The sequence below is a fragment of the Micromys minutus genome, assembly GCF_963924665.1.
Source record: "Micromys minutus genome assembly, chromosome: X".
NCBI classification, from domain to species: Eukaryota; Metazoa; Chordata; class Mammalia; order Rodentia; family Muridae; genus Micromys; species Micromys minutus.
Window position 1 is genome coordinate 14297760 of NC_137970.1, and position 15070 is coordinate 14312829.

Here is a 15070-nt window from a genome sequence, read left to right on the forward strand (position 1 = left end):
GGTAAATACAGGAGGAGGAGGAGGAACCAGAGACAAATAACAAGGTTGTTGGGGAAAGCATGAAGGAGTCATATTATTTTGTTTACCAAAAAGTATATGCAACACTTTTTTTTAAGATTTATTTATTTATTATAAATAAGTACACTGTAGCTGTCTTCAGACATACCAGAAGAGGGCATCAGATCCCATTACAGATGGTTGTGAGCCACCATGTGGTTGCTGGGAATTGAACTCAGGACCTCTGGAAGAGCAGTCAGTGCTCTAACCACTGAGCCATCTCTCCAGCCCCTACGCAATCCTTATAAGCATATGCATACACATATATATCTTATGCCACTTGATATGTGCTCCCCAGCATATAGGACAATGCTCCCCACAAGACTCTAGTCCAGTGTTAATGCTGTGCATATAGATGTGATAGTGTATTGTATAAGGAAAATGACAATAGAGAAACATCTGCTCATAGTCAGTAGAGACACAATTTTTATTCTCAATCTTTTGGTCTGAGATTGGTTGACTTCCTATGTGTGGAACCCATTAGAATACTGACTGCGGTTGGAAAGCTGGCCTTAAAGGAGAGAGTTAAATGAAGCACAAATCTAGGGTATTGATCTATTAGGACAGGTGTCCTTATAAGAAAACACAGGCCACACCCTATGTGTACATACACAGCAAAAGCCGAGTGAGAATTGAGCAAGAAGATGGCTGTATACAACCTACAAGAAGAGACACATTACCAGAAAGCAATTCTGCTATTGTTCTCCTCTTGGACTTTAGCCTTCCAGAACTGCAGAGAAAGTAAATACATCCTGAGTCACTGTTCTGTTGCTATAAAGAGGCACCATGACTGTGGCAACTCTTAGCAAAGAAAGTAAAAATTGGGGCTGGCTTATGGTTTCAGAGGGTCAGTCCATTATCATCATGGCAGAAGCGTGGTAGCACACAGCCAGACATGGTGCTGGAGAAATAGCTGACAACTGTACATCTAGATCCACCAGGCAGCAGGAAGAATGAGTGACAATGGGCCTGGCTTAGGCATTTGAAACTTCAAAGCCCATCCCCAGCGGCTCACTTCTGTTGAAGTAAATATTTAAATGATGGCTTAACCTTTTATCAGTCTCCGAAGTCTTCTCACTCAGAGGAGCAGAGCACACAAGTGCGTGCAGTCCCCACACCACTTGGCGCTCCAGGCTGCTGCTATGAACTCAGGCGCTGTCCATTTCCTCTAACAAGACCACACCTATTCCAGCAAGGCCACACCTCCTAAACCCTCCCAAGCAAAGCCAGAATCACCTGGCTGAAGCTGCCAAGGTCTGCCACTTGCTGGGACTGGAACTTGGCTCCCTGGTTCAATGATATTTTCACTGGGTTTCCATTTCCGGTGCTTTCCTTCACTGTTTAAGTGTTTCTCTAATTCCTTTCTGCAAGCTGGAAGCTTAGCTGGACCGGGTCTTGCCTTGAGGTAGCCACTCCCATTACTCCATTTAGGGTCAGGCTTTTCTTAGTCCAAAAACTCTTCAGTTGACCCTCAGGCAGATTGGTTTTTGGACAAAAGCAGAGAGCAGACACATTCTTCCCCAAAATGTCACAAAAATGAGGACACTCTAGGTCGCTTACTAATATCCTCCTCTGAACCTTCCTGAGCCAGGACCCCACAGTGGAAATCACATCCTCCCTAGTCTTTCTCAATAGTACCACTCCCTGGTGACTAAGCATTCAAATATATGAGCCTACGGGATCTTATTCAAACCACCACAAGAATTGAGACACACAGCCTATAGCACGTTATCATAATGGCTGGAATTACTAATGCTTTGCCTCCCACTTTCCAGGCTAATTTCGGGAGACCTGTTTTTGACCCTCCCTGTGTGAGAGAAGAAGGCACTTGATGCAAGGGAAGTTTGACTTATCCCTGGGATAAGTTGGAACCAGCTCTGGAGCTGAGAGGAAACAACAGCAGCTCAGGAAAACTCGAGGATGAGATCTGCAGCATTCCAGTGGGTTCTGGAAGCTGTGTCTATGGACTATCCTCAGCCATATTGCTGGCTAAGAAAATGGATAACTGAAGAGCTTTTACAACTGCTCAAAATCACCTTCTAGTGTTTCACCAGACCTGGTCCGTACCAAGTTATTATCCTGCTGAATGTCTGTATGGTTATAGGCACTTGTAGTGTAAGAACCGCCTCTATAGATGTGTGTGTGTGTGTGTGTGTGTGTGTGTGTGTTAATTCTTGGCCACAGGGAGTGGCACTATTGGGAGGTGTGGCCTTGTTGGAGTAGGTGTGGCCTCATTGGAGGAAGTTTGTTACTGCAGAGGTAGACTTTGAGGTCTCTATGCTCAAGCTACACCCAGTGTGGCCCACAGTTTCCTGCTACCTGTGGGTCAAGATGTAGAACTCTCAGCTCCGTCTCCAGCACCATGTCTGCCTGCACATGATGATAATGGATTAAACCTTTTAAACTGTAAGCCAGCCTCAATTAAATGTTTGCCTTTATAAATGTTGCTGGGGCTATAGTGTCTCCTCACAAAAACAGAAACCCTAAGACAGCACTCATGCCTCAGTTCAGAAAAGTAAGCATACTGTGATGACTTGTATATGCTTGACCTAGGGAGTGGCACTATTAGGAGGTGTGGCCTTGTTGGAGTGGGTGTGTCACTGTGGGCGTGGGCTTAAGACCCTCATTCTAGCTGCCTGGAAGTCAGTCTTCCACTTGCTACCTTCAGATGAAGATGTAGAACTCTCAGATCCTCTTGCACCATGTCTGCCTGGATGCTGCCATGTTCTCACCTTGATGGTAATTGACTGAACCTCTGAACCTATAAACCAGCCTCAATTAAATGTCTTTATTATAAGACTTGCCTTGGTCATGGTGTCTGTTCACAGCAGTAAAACCCTAACCAAGGCGCATACTGTTGCCTTCTTAGGCTTAGTGACTGCCCAAGGGAAGAAGCAAGTGTCTGGGGAAGCTGAACTAAAGCATGAGTCATCGGTGGTGTCTCACCAAAAAGTCTGTCAGCTTGAGGAACTGGGAGCCATAACCAATCAGGCAGGGTTGGTAGAGAGGAGCATCCAAGGATAACTGGGTGTTCATATGTGCATAAAGGTACATGTACCCTCTAGAGTGTGTAGAGTTGTACATCCCACAGTATTCTCCCACACTTGTGTGTACACAGTCATGATACTTTGGTGCCTTTATAGAGAGGCGTGTAGTGTTCATGCTCTGCTATTTGGTATAGAGATGATGTAGTCGTGCACACATTTGTACTACAGCACAAGTATATATTTTCTGCACTACTGGTATGCAGATATGCCTAAGGGGTGCATGGATGACTTGTAAAAACTAGTTGTGCAAATATATTTCCATTTGCAAATCCATACTTGCCACGTGTGCTGCCTTAGTGTTCCTGTCTCTGTGTGTATATGTGCCTACCAAAGTGCTTACACATATCTGTATGCATTCAGAGGAGTCCATTGACTGAGGCTGGTGTTTCTAGTGTGTGTGCATACATACCTTTGGGTGCCTATGTGTGTGCAATTGTGAGTGAGTAGGTGACATGCAAGCTTAGACCTGGATGTCTGCGTATGTCCATTTCTGGGGACTCGCATACAGTCGTGGGTGAGAGAGAAAGATAGAGGGACAGAGAAACACAGACAGACAGTCTGAACGGCAGGGATTTATTTCCATAGACCTAAGACTGAGTGCATGTGTACCCCAAGTGCCCATAGATATGTATATATGTAGACATGCACAAGCGATTATTTGTCCATAGGTTAGGTGTTTGTACACATATACCTCATCTGAATGCATGTGTATTTGGAAGTGATCAAATATGCACATGAACCCAACCCTTAGTATCTGTGCATATTTATCTCTAGATACTCATACATGTTACACAGGTATACCTACAGCCTAGGCCTATGTAGATCTACGTTTAACTCCAGGGACCCATGTTCTTATGTGATTATATATCGGGTGCTGGCCTTGGGCCTAGGTCTGGTCATGAAGGTACACAGACCCCCTAAGAGCTCTGGATAAATGTGCTCAATGTTCAGCTGTACCTATAGAGCCTTGGGTCTTGGTGTCTAGGAAAATGCACCCCTGAAGACCAAGGCTACATGGGAAGATGGTTGTGAGAGTTACACTTAGCTGGGGATTGTCAGAGAAACCAAGGAATGCACCTCCTCTAAGAATCCAGGTTTTGGGGCAGAGCCACAGGAATAAACTTTGACAACATTTGGTTTGTCTCAAACGTTGTTGGAACAAGGATCAACCTTGAAAAACCATTGCTTTCTTCCTTCAGCCACTGCCCCCTTTGTACTGAGCAATTCTAAGAGGTCTGTGGGGTTGGAGAGATGGCTGAGTGGTTAAGAGCACCGACTGCTCTTCCAGAGGTCCTGAGTTCAATTCCCAGTAACCACATGGTGGCTCACAACCACCTGTAATGAGATCTGATGCCTTCTTCTGGTGTGTCTGAAGACAGCTACAGTGTACTTACTTATAATTAATAAATAAGTAATTAAAAAATAAGAGGTCTGTGGTAACCCTGAAACAAATGTAAGAAGGTGAGATGGCTTGTAAGTCACTAATGTATGAGGTGCCAGGAAGCCAGCCTGTCAGGGCATGGGGAAGAGACTCATACATGATGCTTGTGAGAGAGTTCTACAGGGTAGACTGAAAAGATGCCCCAAATGGCCTACAGAGTTGGGGAGAAGCTTGCCGTGCAAATCCAGAGTCTGGGGACCAACACCAAGGTAGGGATTACTCAGACAACTGAGACCTAGAAGTGGACAAACAGTTTGATTAAGAAACTGTGCCTGACTCACTTGTAGAGGCCTAGAAGGGGCCCAAAGACAAGAAATCTTTAAAAGGATGGGTAGGGGGAATCTATCTGTTACTGAAGCAAATTCCTTTTCCTTAAAGAACTACCCAGGATTTCACCCCCTGGTATCCCTGGTTGGTGAAGGGTGACTACTGCTCCCAAATTCCCAATCTGGCTCAGAGAAAGGACTGAGGGATCTCCCCATCTTATCTTGACATTTCATCCCTGCTCACCAATCCCCACCTGCACTTACCAAAAGCCCCCAGATGGAATAATAAGACCTCCACGTGCCTCTCTACCTCAACCCTAACACAACAGCTTGTATCTAGAGCCTTCAAGAGATCCATAGAAGAGCTGGAGAGATGACTCAGTGGTTAAGAGCACTGACTGCTCTTCCAGAGGTCCTGAGTTCAATTCCCAGCAACCACATGGTGGCTCACAACCATCTGTAATGGGATCTGATGTCCTCTTCTGGTGTGTCTGAAGACAGTGACAGTGTACTTATATATATAAATAAAGAAGTTTATAAAAGAGAGACTGACTACAAAATGTCAGGCAACAGTGGGCCATTATACACAGCTGTGTGAGATATACCCTGACAAAAGATTCCTTGAAAGAAAACCGGGCATACAGTATAGCCTGGACTCATCTAACATTCTTGGGGTGAGGGGGTGTCCTAGCTTTGCTTTGTGTTCATAAGGGGAAAGGGAATTCTACTAAGTTTCCAAAGCATCACATAAACCAGTGAGGACATTCAGCATCCAGGCCTTTAAAAAAACTTTTTTTAAAAGATTCATTTATTTGCCTGTCTATTTGTTTATCTAGTTTAGAAAAAGGGCATCTGGAGGTCAGAGGGCAACTTCCAGGAGTCATTTCCCTTTCTGCTACCGTGTAAAGCCCCAGAGATCAAACTCAGGTTGTCCTGCTTAGCAGCAAGCACCTTTACCTGGTGAGTCACCTAGCATCCAGATGAAGTCCGAGATAAGGCAGTAGTGGATGTAGCCTGAGGGATGGGTAGGATCTGACAGGGGGGCGGGGGAAGCACAGCTGATGTGGGTCTGCTTTTCCACTGAAGTGTTAGAACGCTACTGAAATGCCGCTCAGGGAGGCAAAACTCAGTCTAAGCTAGGGGTCCCCGCCTGTGTTTCTCCGGGTGAGAAATGGTGGGGACTGGGATGGAGGCTGTGGTTCTCAAACTCCTGTGTGCCTAGACACCACTGGGAACCTCGGAGAGTTGAAAGCATTGGTTCTTATCCTGTGCACCCAGACGCCGACAGGGATCAAGAGGAGTTGAGAATGGGGGCCCACAGGCCTGTGATGAGCCCAGCTTGGCTCTGGGTGAGGGCCAGGAGGCTTCCCCCTGCAGTGGTTCTTGAAGGAGACAATCTTTGCTTGTCCAAACTATTTTCTTCATGACTGATGGGAATGCATAGGACTTACTCAGGGTGAACCAGAGACTAAATGCCTTTTGCAGGAAAGGATGCCCAGGAAGGGAAGTTCATTGGCGTTTAAACACTCAGGGCCTGTCTAGATACCTCATCAGCATGAAGAACTCTTAAGTTCTATCCTATGTGACCTGTTGTCACAGTTCTCTTAGTGGGGGTGTCATGGTTATGTGATTACCTCCAGGAACAGGAACCTGGTCTGGTGCTAGTTCGAACTGCCATTCTCAATTATAAGTTTTATCGGGGTTCTGAACTTTGCTATGACCTTATCAGTTATTCTGTGTGGTGGCACAGTCCACTGTCCCACAAGCCACTGCTTTGTATCGTTTACTATAGTAGTGAGAAAAGGTGATGAAAAGTTTTTCAATGGACAAAGATCTTTCCCAAGGTGCCTTTTAAAAAGAATGTTTTATTGAGAATTTCCTACAATGTATTTTGAGCCTATTCCCTTACCCAGTTCCTCCAGATCCACCCCTACCTCCCTACCTCCCCAACTTTGTGTTCTCTCTCTTTTTTGAAATTGTCAAAGTCCAATTTGTGTTGCTCAAATCCACTGGTATGTATAGGGCCCAGGTAGGTGCCTTTTCAAGGGAATTCTCTGTAGGGTCTAGCAGACTCTCAAGGTTATTCTAATTCTTTTTGAGATTTATGTCACTATATAGCCAGGCTGGCCTTGGCCTGGCTTCCCATGTGTGAATGGCCACTGTGGGCTTAAAGCAGGTTCTTTTTTTTTTTACATCCCTCCCCCCAAGACAAGCGAGTATTGTACCACCGACCCAAATCCCCAGCCAAGCCTTATCTGATTCTACAGATTACGCCTTTATCTTTGAAACTGAGTTAGAAGTTCACCCTGCAATGCTAATGGATATACCCATTTATAAAAATGCAAATACACAAAAGTGTAGAAACACAAGGATAAGTACCTATAGTGTGCCCTGGGACATCACCTCTAGGACCTCGGTTTCCACATCTATATAGTAGGCTCTTTGGCACTCTGGGCTACTGAGGATCTTTGCAGCCATCTTTTCAGGAGAAAACGGTTGGTCTCCATGATTCTAACAGCTAGAGACTGAGGATACCTGATCCCACCAGGTCCTGCTCTCTTGAAGGCGAAGTCCACCAGAGAAGTGAGTGGGTAAGGCATTCCATAAAACAGCAGCAGCAGGAACATGGTCCAGCAGATTGAGCAGAAGTACTGTTTGCCAAGCTCCTCAGCCAGTGAGCAGGATGTTTGGATCCAGGTTCTTCATGAGTCCTGCCTGCTGATCCTGTGAGAAGATTGGGAATGGATTCCGGGAGCTTGAGAAACCTCTTAGTCACAGTTCATTTCAATAGCATTAACATGCCCTGACATCAGACAACCGATCTGGGAAATGGCACAGCAGCCTTACTTGACCTGACCAGGCAGGAAGGCAGATGTGCTCTTTGGTAACATGTGGGTGGCAAGTGGCAGAAGCCCTAGTAAAACCAGTTTAAGGTAGAAAGGAATTACAAGATGATGGGAGCAGCCCCAGCCAGGTGAGCACTCGTCTGAGACGCTTGCCCAAGGACTCCTCTGCTTGAAGCAGGAAAAGGGGAGATTTGATTTGCCTGTGATTCCCCAGCACTCAGCAGGCTTTCCCACAGGGGTAGCCTCACGGACTCTCACAAAGTGAAGAGCCTCAGGCCATGGGCAAGTTTGGCTCACTTTGTTCCAGTTTTCGGTCGGTCATGTGGTCTGGCTTGGCTCACACACACATTTATTCCCAAATTTCATCCTCGGCGGAAATGTTTCCGGGGATAGGAAGAAAGAGGACTGTGGTGTTTAAATAGAAGGAGTTGACTTGGCAAATAGAATGTATACCTGCAGCAATCTGCCACCAATGTGTGGTTCAGCAAACCTACAGGCACTCCTGGTCCTTCGCCACGCCGTTCAGAAGTCCTCAGTTTTATCCCACAAGATGTCTCGTCTCTCTTTGGCCCCAGAAATTCTGACACCCATGACAGATGGCAATGAATCTGTATTAGAATGGCAAGGATTCTCAAAAGTGGTGAACCACATTTGTGGCGGAGACGGTCTATAAAAGGAAGAGAGTTTGTCTTCTGGCAGAATTTAGGGCAGTTGCAGAAAGGAAGCGGGGGTGGGGGGCGGATCTCTTGGGAAACTTCTTACTGCTCCGAAGACCTAGCTACAGTGGCCAAGGTGGCAGGAGAGAAAAAAAGCAGCCTCCTTCCTAGTTCATGTCTCCATGTAAAGCAGATGGCTCTCCCTTCCTCTGGGGAATCCATCTGTCCCTCTCTGAGCCTGGCAGCTTGATTCCACTCTGATGCTGTTATGTTATGTAGGTTTCTATTGCTATGAGAAACATCATGACCAAGAGAAACCTGAGGAGAAGAGTTTATTTCTGCTCACATTTTATAGCACTGAGAAGTCAGGGCAGAAAGTCCGAACAAGAGCTGAAGCAGAGGCCAAGGAGGAACATTTGCTTACTGACTTGCTTGGGCTTGCTTTTTTAATATAAAACCCAGGACCACCTACACAGGAATGCTACCACCCACAGAGAGGTGGTCCCTCCCATTTCAATCATCAATCAAGAAAATATTCCACACAGCTGGGTGTGGTGGCACGGTCCTTTAGTCTGAGCACTCAGGAGGCACAGACAGGCTAAGCTCTGAGATTGAGACCAGTCCGGTCTACAGAGCAAGTTCTAAGACAGCTGAGGCTACACAAAGAAACCACATCTCAAAAACCAAACCAAAAAGAAGGAAAGAAGGAGGCTGGAGAGATGGCTCAGCGGTTAAGAGCACTGACTGCTTTTCCAGAGGTCCTGACTTCAATTCCCAGCAACCATATGGTGGTTCACAACCATCTGTAATGAGAACTGATGCCCTCTTCTTGTGTGTCTGAAGACAACTACAGGGTGGGTACTCACACACATAAGTTAAATAAAACTTTAAAAAAAATAAAGAAGTGAGAGAGAGAGGGAACACAGGAGCCAGGTGTAGCACAAGACTTTAATCCTAACACTTGGGAGGCATAGGCAGGCAAATCTCTGAGTTTGAGGCCAGCTTGGTCTACAGGTTGAGTTCTCCGACAGCCAAGAAGACACAAAGAAACCCTGTATCCAAAACAAAACAAAACAAAACAAAAACAAAAAACAGGGTAACATTTGAAATGTAACTAAAAAAAATATCCAATAAAAATAAATAAATAAATCTGAAAAAAAAAACAAAGAAGAAGGGGGGAGGAAGAAGGGGAGGGAGACAGAGAGAGAGAAAGAGAGAGAGGGAGGGAGAGGGAGAGAGAGGAGAGAGCCCACAGACTTGCCTGTAGGCTATCTATCTGATAAGCATTTTCTCAACTGCAGTTCCCTCTCCCAGATAACCTGTCTTGCAGCAGGTTGAAAACACCAAACAGCCTGGAGACAACATTTAGAGTGCTTACTTCTAGCTGAGGCTCACAGAATGTCCTTGGGAGCAGCTTCAGATTTCTCTGACTGCAGCTCAGTTTTACAGGGTTGGGTTTGGTGGCAGGCATATGCCTTTAATCCTCACTCTACTCTCGGGAGGTCCAAGCTGGCAGATCTCAAGGTGTCAAGGCAAGCCAAAATTACACTCCCATCTTTGGTGGTAGTTTCAGAGAGTCGGGGAAGGACTGGAGAAATGGCTAAGTGGTTAAGAGTTCAAGCTTCTCTTGCCTCAGGACCCAAGTTTAGTTCCCAGCACCCAAGTCATACATCTCACAAGCACCTGTAACTCCGACTGCAAGAGGATCTGACACTTCTGACTTCCGAGAGCACCAAAACTCAATGTGTGCATATCCACACAGACCTATACACATAATTTTAAAAAAATTAAAACAACCACAAAACCATTGTAGGACCAGCAAGAAGGCTGTAAAGACACTTGCCACTAAGTCCAACAACTCCAGGTTTGATGTTCAGAATTGACATGGTAAGAGAAAAAACTGACCCCAGCAAATTGTCCTCTGACCTCAGTGTGTATGGGGGCAGAGAAGCTTCTGAGCCAGAGAGGAGGAGGGTGAGAAGAGCTAAGTACTTGCGACACTCACTGAGCCTGGGGCCCAGCATGTACTTTAGTGTGCTAATTGGTATCACAGGTAGCCATTTGTTTCTTCTTCCAGCAATAAGGAAATGGCTCCTTAGGCAGAGAAGAATGGGAGCTGTAACTTGGGGGAGTGGAGTTTCCCTGGGTCCTGACAGTTGGCAGCAGAGAACCGGAAAGGTCTGCAGTTTAATCATCTGCTACACAGTATGCTTGAGCGAGGCCAACCTAGATTCCGTGAAACTTTCTTTCCAAAGAGAACAAAAATTACCATCTTAAACCTGTGTCAGGGACTCTCTGGGCATTGGGCCCTATTGGCACCACTGGAAGTGGTCTCAGTGTCTTCTAGAAGTTACACCCTGACACGAGCCAGGCTGTAACGGCATGCAGGTGCGATGAAACAGAAAGCCATGGGCAAAAACCGGCCTTGGTGTTACCTCAGCACTACAGAGCCCTGCTGCAGCTTAACCCCACAAATGTTCACCAAGCAGAAAGAGGCCAGCAGTAGCCTTACTGTTGGTTGGTGGAGTCCAGTAGTCTACATTAGCCTGGGGGAAAAAATGTGCAGTGTGGGCACTGGGACAGGACAGGGATGGATACTTGGGGGGATGGTCAGGTCAAAGGGGATCCATCCACGGTGAGGGAGTCTAGAAAGTGGGACAGGAAATGGGAAGTCTTCTCTACCTCAGGGGTAGCATTACCTCAGAGGTGACACAGAGCTGAGTCTTGACAGAAAAGGTGTAAGCTCCAGACAGAAGAGAAAAGACAGCCTCCCAGGTGAAAGGCACAGGCACGGCAAAGGCGGGGAGGTGTCAGCGGGAAGGCAAGGCAAAGGAATAAGGTCAGCTCTGCTCCTGGTAACAAGCTCTGGCAAAGACGCTTGATGACAGACACACAGGGACAGAAGATAAGGATCGCTGGATCCTAGACTTATGCACTTGAGTATCCTTGAGGCTGCCCTGTTTTCTTCCCCTTTCACCTCCACTTACAGGCCTCATTATCATATTGGATGGAGAAACTTGTGTGGCTGGGGATGAAGTCAGGGAGGTCTGTGACCCATTCTTCACAAGGACAGGCTTGGCGACTGGACCCATGTCTTTTGAACATACCTCCCCTTTGTGGCGATTATCCATAATCTCTACTCTCCACAGCTACTCCTGCACAAAGGGATTTGAATAAGTCATTAAGGAGCTGGGTATGGGGATGCACATCTGTAAATGTACCACTCAGGAGACTTAGTGATGTGTGTTCAAGCCCAACCTGGGATGTAAAGTAAGCTATCTACCTAATGTTTCGACCTATTTCATAGAATTATTTTTAACACTTTAATTACATTATTCATTCCCCCCTCCAATGTGTGTGTGTGTGTGTGTGTGTGTGTGTGTGTGTTTTGCTGGGAATGGCATTGGAATCCAGGGCCTAACATATACCAAGCTGGGATTACAGACATTTGTCAACCTACACCTGACTAATTCTTGAGATAAGATCTTCCTGTGTTTCTCAGACTGCTTCTTGAATGAGCCTAGGAGATCCCTCTTGTATGGGCATTGTGACACATCCTTGTCATCTCAGCACTTGGAGGCTGAAGCAGGTTGAACAATGTTGACTTTGAGGCCAGGGCTGTATAATAAACTGGGTGGGGGGGTGGGGGGTACCATGACCAGTCCAGGTAAGGATGTTTAAAGAATTGCTCTGAATAGGATGTCATGGTAAACCTATGGTTGTATGCCTCACCAAGTCGTACACGGAGATAGAGTACAGTGAAAGTTAAAGCTGTAATTGGCAGTAAGAATGCTTATTAACCAGGGTGTGTGGGGGGGACTGGGCTTGCCTTGTACCCACAAGGCTCTGGGTTCCATCCCTAGCACTGGAGGAAAAAGGAAACAAACCCTACCAGCAGGATTAGGAGACACTTGGTCATTTTGTTTATGTGGGTACAATGTTTTTGCCACGGTTCGTCATAGTCGAAGGGAAAGCCTGGGGAAATCTGGGATCCTGCAGAGAAACAAATGCTTCCTTCCTCTCCAAAGCCGGCTGGAGTTGAGAGGCTTTAATTAGAACCCAGGGCTTTTATATGCGCCAGGCAAGTGGGCTAGCTAGCTAGCTACTCAGCTTCTGAACCAGCTTCACGTCATACACAGCGAGATGGCCACTTAGGTTGCTCACCACATCAGAATTTAAGGTGCTGTCTCCGTGGGTGGCTTCTATGGCAGCATGAGGTCCTGTGTGGGAGGTTGTACCAGCCAAGGTTTCAACAATGTGCAAAAACAAGTCTTTGTGAAATTAAATCCTTCAGTCTTAAAACCAGCACAGCCTATTAGATGGCAGCAAGAAAGACTGGTTTGGAGCTGCTGAGGTGGTTCAGTGGGTAAAAGCACTTACCGTTCAATGCCTGGCAACCTGCGTTCTGCTCTCCCGAAACCCACAGAAAGATGAAAGGAGAGAACTGACTCCATGTACCATGGAATACATGCCTGCTCATCACACATATACACAATACATTTACAAGCAATTTTTATAACGTAAGTATTGCACAATAGAGTTGAAATGAAAATTTCCAGTATTAAACAAAACATTACATCTCTTTGCCTTCTTTTTTCTTTTACTTGGCTATTTTACATAGCATTTACATTTCAAATGTTATCCCCTTTCCCAGCTCCCCCTCTCCCATCCCCCTTCCCCTGCTTCTAAGAGGATGCTCCCGCTCCTACCCACCCCCACCTCACCAGCCTGGCATTCCCCTACACTGAGGAAACAAGTCTTCACAGGACCAAGAGCTTCTCCTCCCATCGATGCCAGACAATGCCATCCTCTGCTACATATGCAGCTGGAGCCATGTGTGCTCTAGAGAAAGAACTGAAGGAGCTGAAGGGATCTGCAACCCCATTGTAAAAAACAATATCAACCAAACAGACCCCCCCAGAATTTACAGGGACTAAACCACCAATAAAGTGATTTTGTGTGGTACTTCCTGAACCCCAACATACACCATAAGCATACAATGCCGCTGGAGGTCAGGTGAGGGCACTGGATTCTGGGAAACTGGAATTTCAGATAGCTGTGAGCTGCCATGTGGATGCTGGAACCTGGATCTTCAATAAGAGCAGCAAGTGCTCTTAACTGCCGAGCCATCTCAATTTAGTTCTTAAAAAAAATGGGGGGATTAAAAACAGACAGAAAAGAAGAACAGATGGCCCAGAAAGATATCTCATGAATTAAGAGAATAATATTGCACCTGAATTCAATGGTTTCCACCACCTCAGTACAGGGAGGCTCACAGCCTCTAGTAATGGCAGTGTCAGGGGATCTGACACCTGCTTTTACCCCCCCCCCGGGGGGGAGTCATACATATTTGGCTGATATATGACTAAACATGTATTTGAAAACAAAATTTTGAGACAGGGTTTCTCTGTGTAGCGCTGGCTGTTCTGGAGTTAGGTCTGTAGTCTAGGCTGGCCTTGAACTCACAGAGATCCACCTGCCTCTGCCTTCCAAGTGTTGCAATCAAATGTGTGCACCACCATGCCAAGCATCTTTTTTTTTTCTTTTACTGTGGAAAAACAATCTGAGCAATGGTGGCACATCTTTGGGGTTCCAGCTCCTTGGGAAGCCAAGGAAAGTAAATAGCTTTTAAGTTCTGACTCCATTTTAGAGAACTGGACTCAGGTAAACTAACAGGCTGGTACCTAGCATTAGTTTTCAAGTTACCCTCCAACAAATCCCAATTCTAGCTCCAGTCTCTAGGCTCACCCCCAACAAGACCAACGTCTCCAGTGTCTCCTCAGCAGATCTGCACCCCCAGGTTACAAGCCCACCCCCTGCTTAACGACCACCAATGCTAAGGGAAATAGAAATTAAGTTTATAATATGACTCTATTATAAACTTAAATAGCACTAGCCAATTATGTTAAAGACCATGGTAGCTCTCCAATTAGATGCTTAAACACACACTCCAGCTTGTAGATTTCTATAAAGCCTTGCCCCATAGATATTCCTGTATGATGGTGGTGCTACGGGGGACACGAGCTAGCTCAAATAGAATAAAGACCCTACTGTGAGTTGCATCAGATTGACTCCTGTCTGTTTTTTGGGATTCACTAACCCTTCCCTGGCACTACACTTGAATCTAGGAATTTGGGGCCAACCTAGCAAAATCTTATCTCTAAAAAAATAAGTAAATACTAGTTTTTACTTAAATACAAGTTATTTTTATTTAACCTGTCAGTTAAAATAAGTTTATGAGTGCTATACAGAAAGGCCATGAAAATCCCAGCTATTCCAGGTAAAAGAAAGCCATCATAGACTGGGTGGTGGTGGCACCTGCCTTTAATTCCAGCACTAGGCAGGCAGAAACAAGCAGATCTCTGTAAGTTTGAGGCTACAGAACGAGTTTCAGAACAGCCAGGACTACACAGAGAAACCCTGTCTTAGGGAAAAAAAAATCCTCTTATCTTATGGCTACCATCAGATTAGACATTGCCTCAGGCAAAAATCACCAATGGAAACTAAATCTGGGTGTCTACTATGGGGCTGAGAAACAAGTATACAATCTCCAGTATCTTCTAATAGTTGGAGGTAACCTAAGCAAGATAAGGAAGTCCTGTTTCAAAAGAAAATCTCCCAGTAAGGTACTAGATACTGGGAAAAGGACATGCAACATGGAGAAACCTGTATGATACTGTCTTAATCAGCTGACCAAAGCAAATACTAACAGTATTGAGACAAATCAGTATCTTGCACCTCCTGATAACTAAGCACA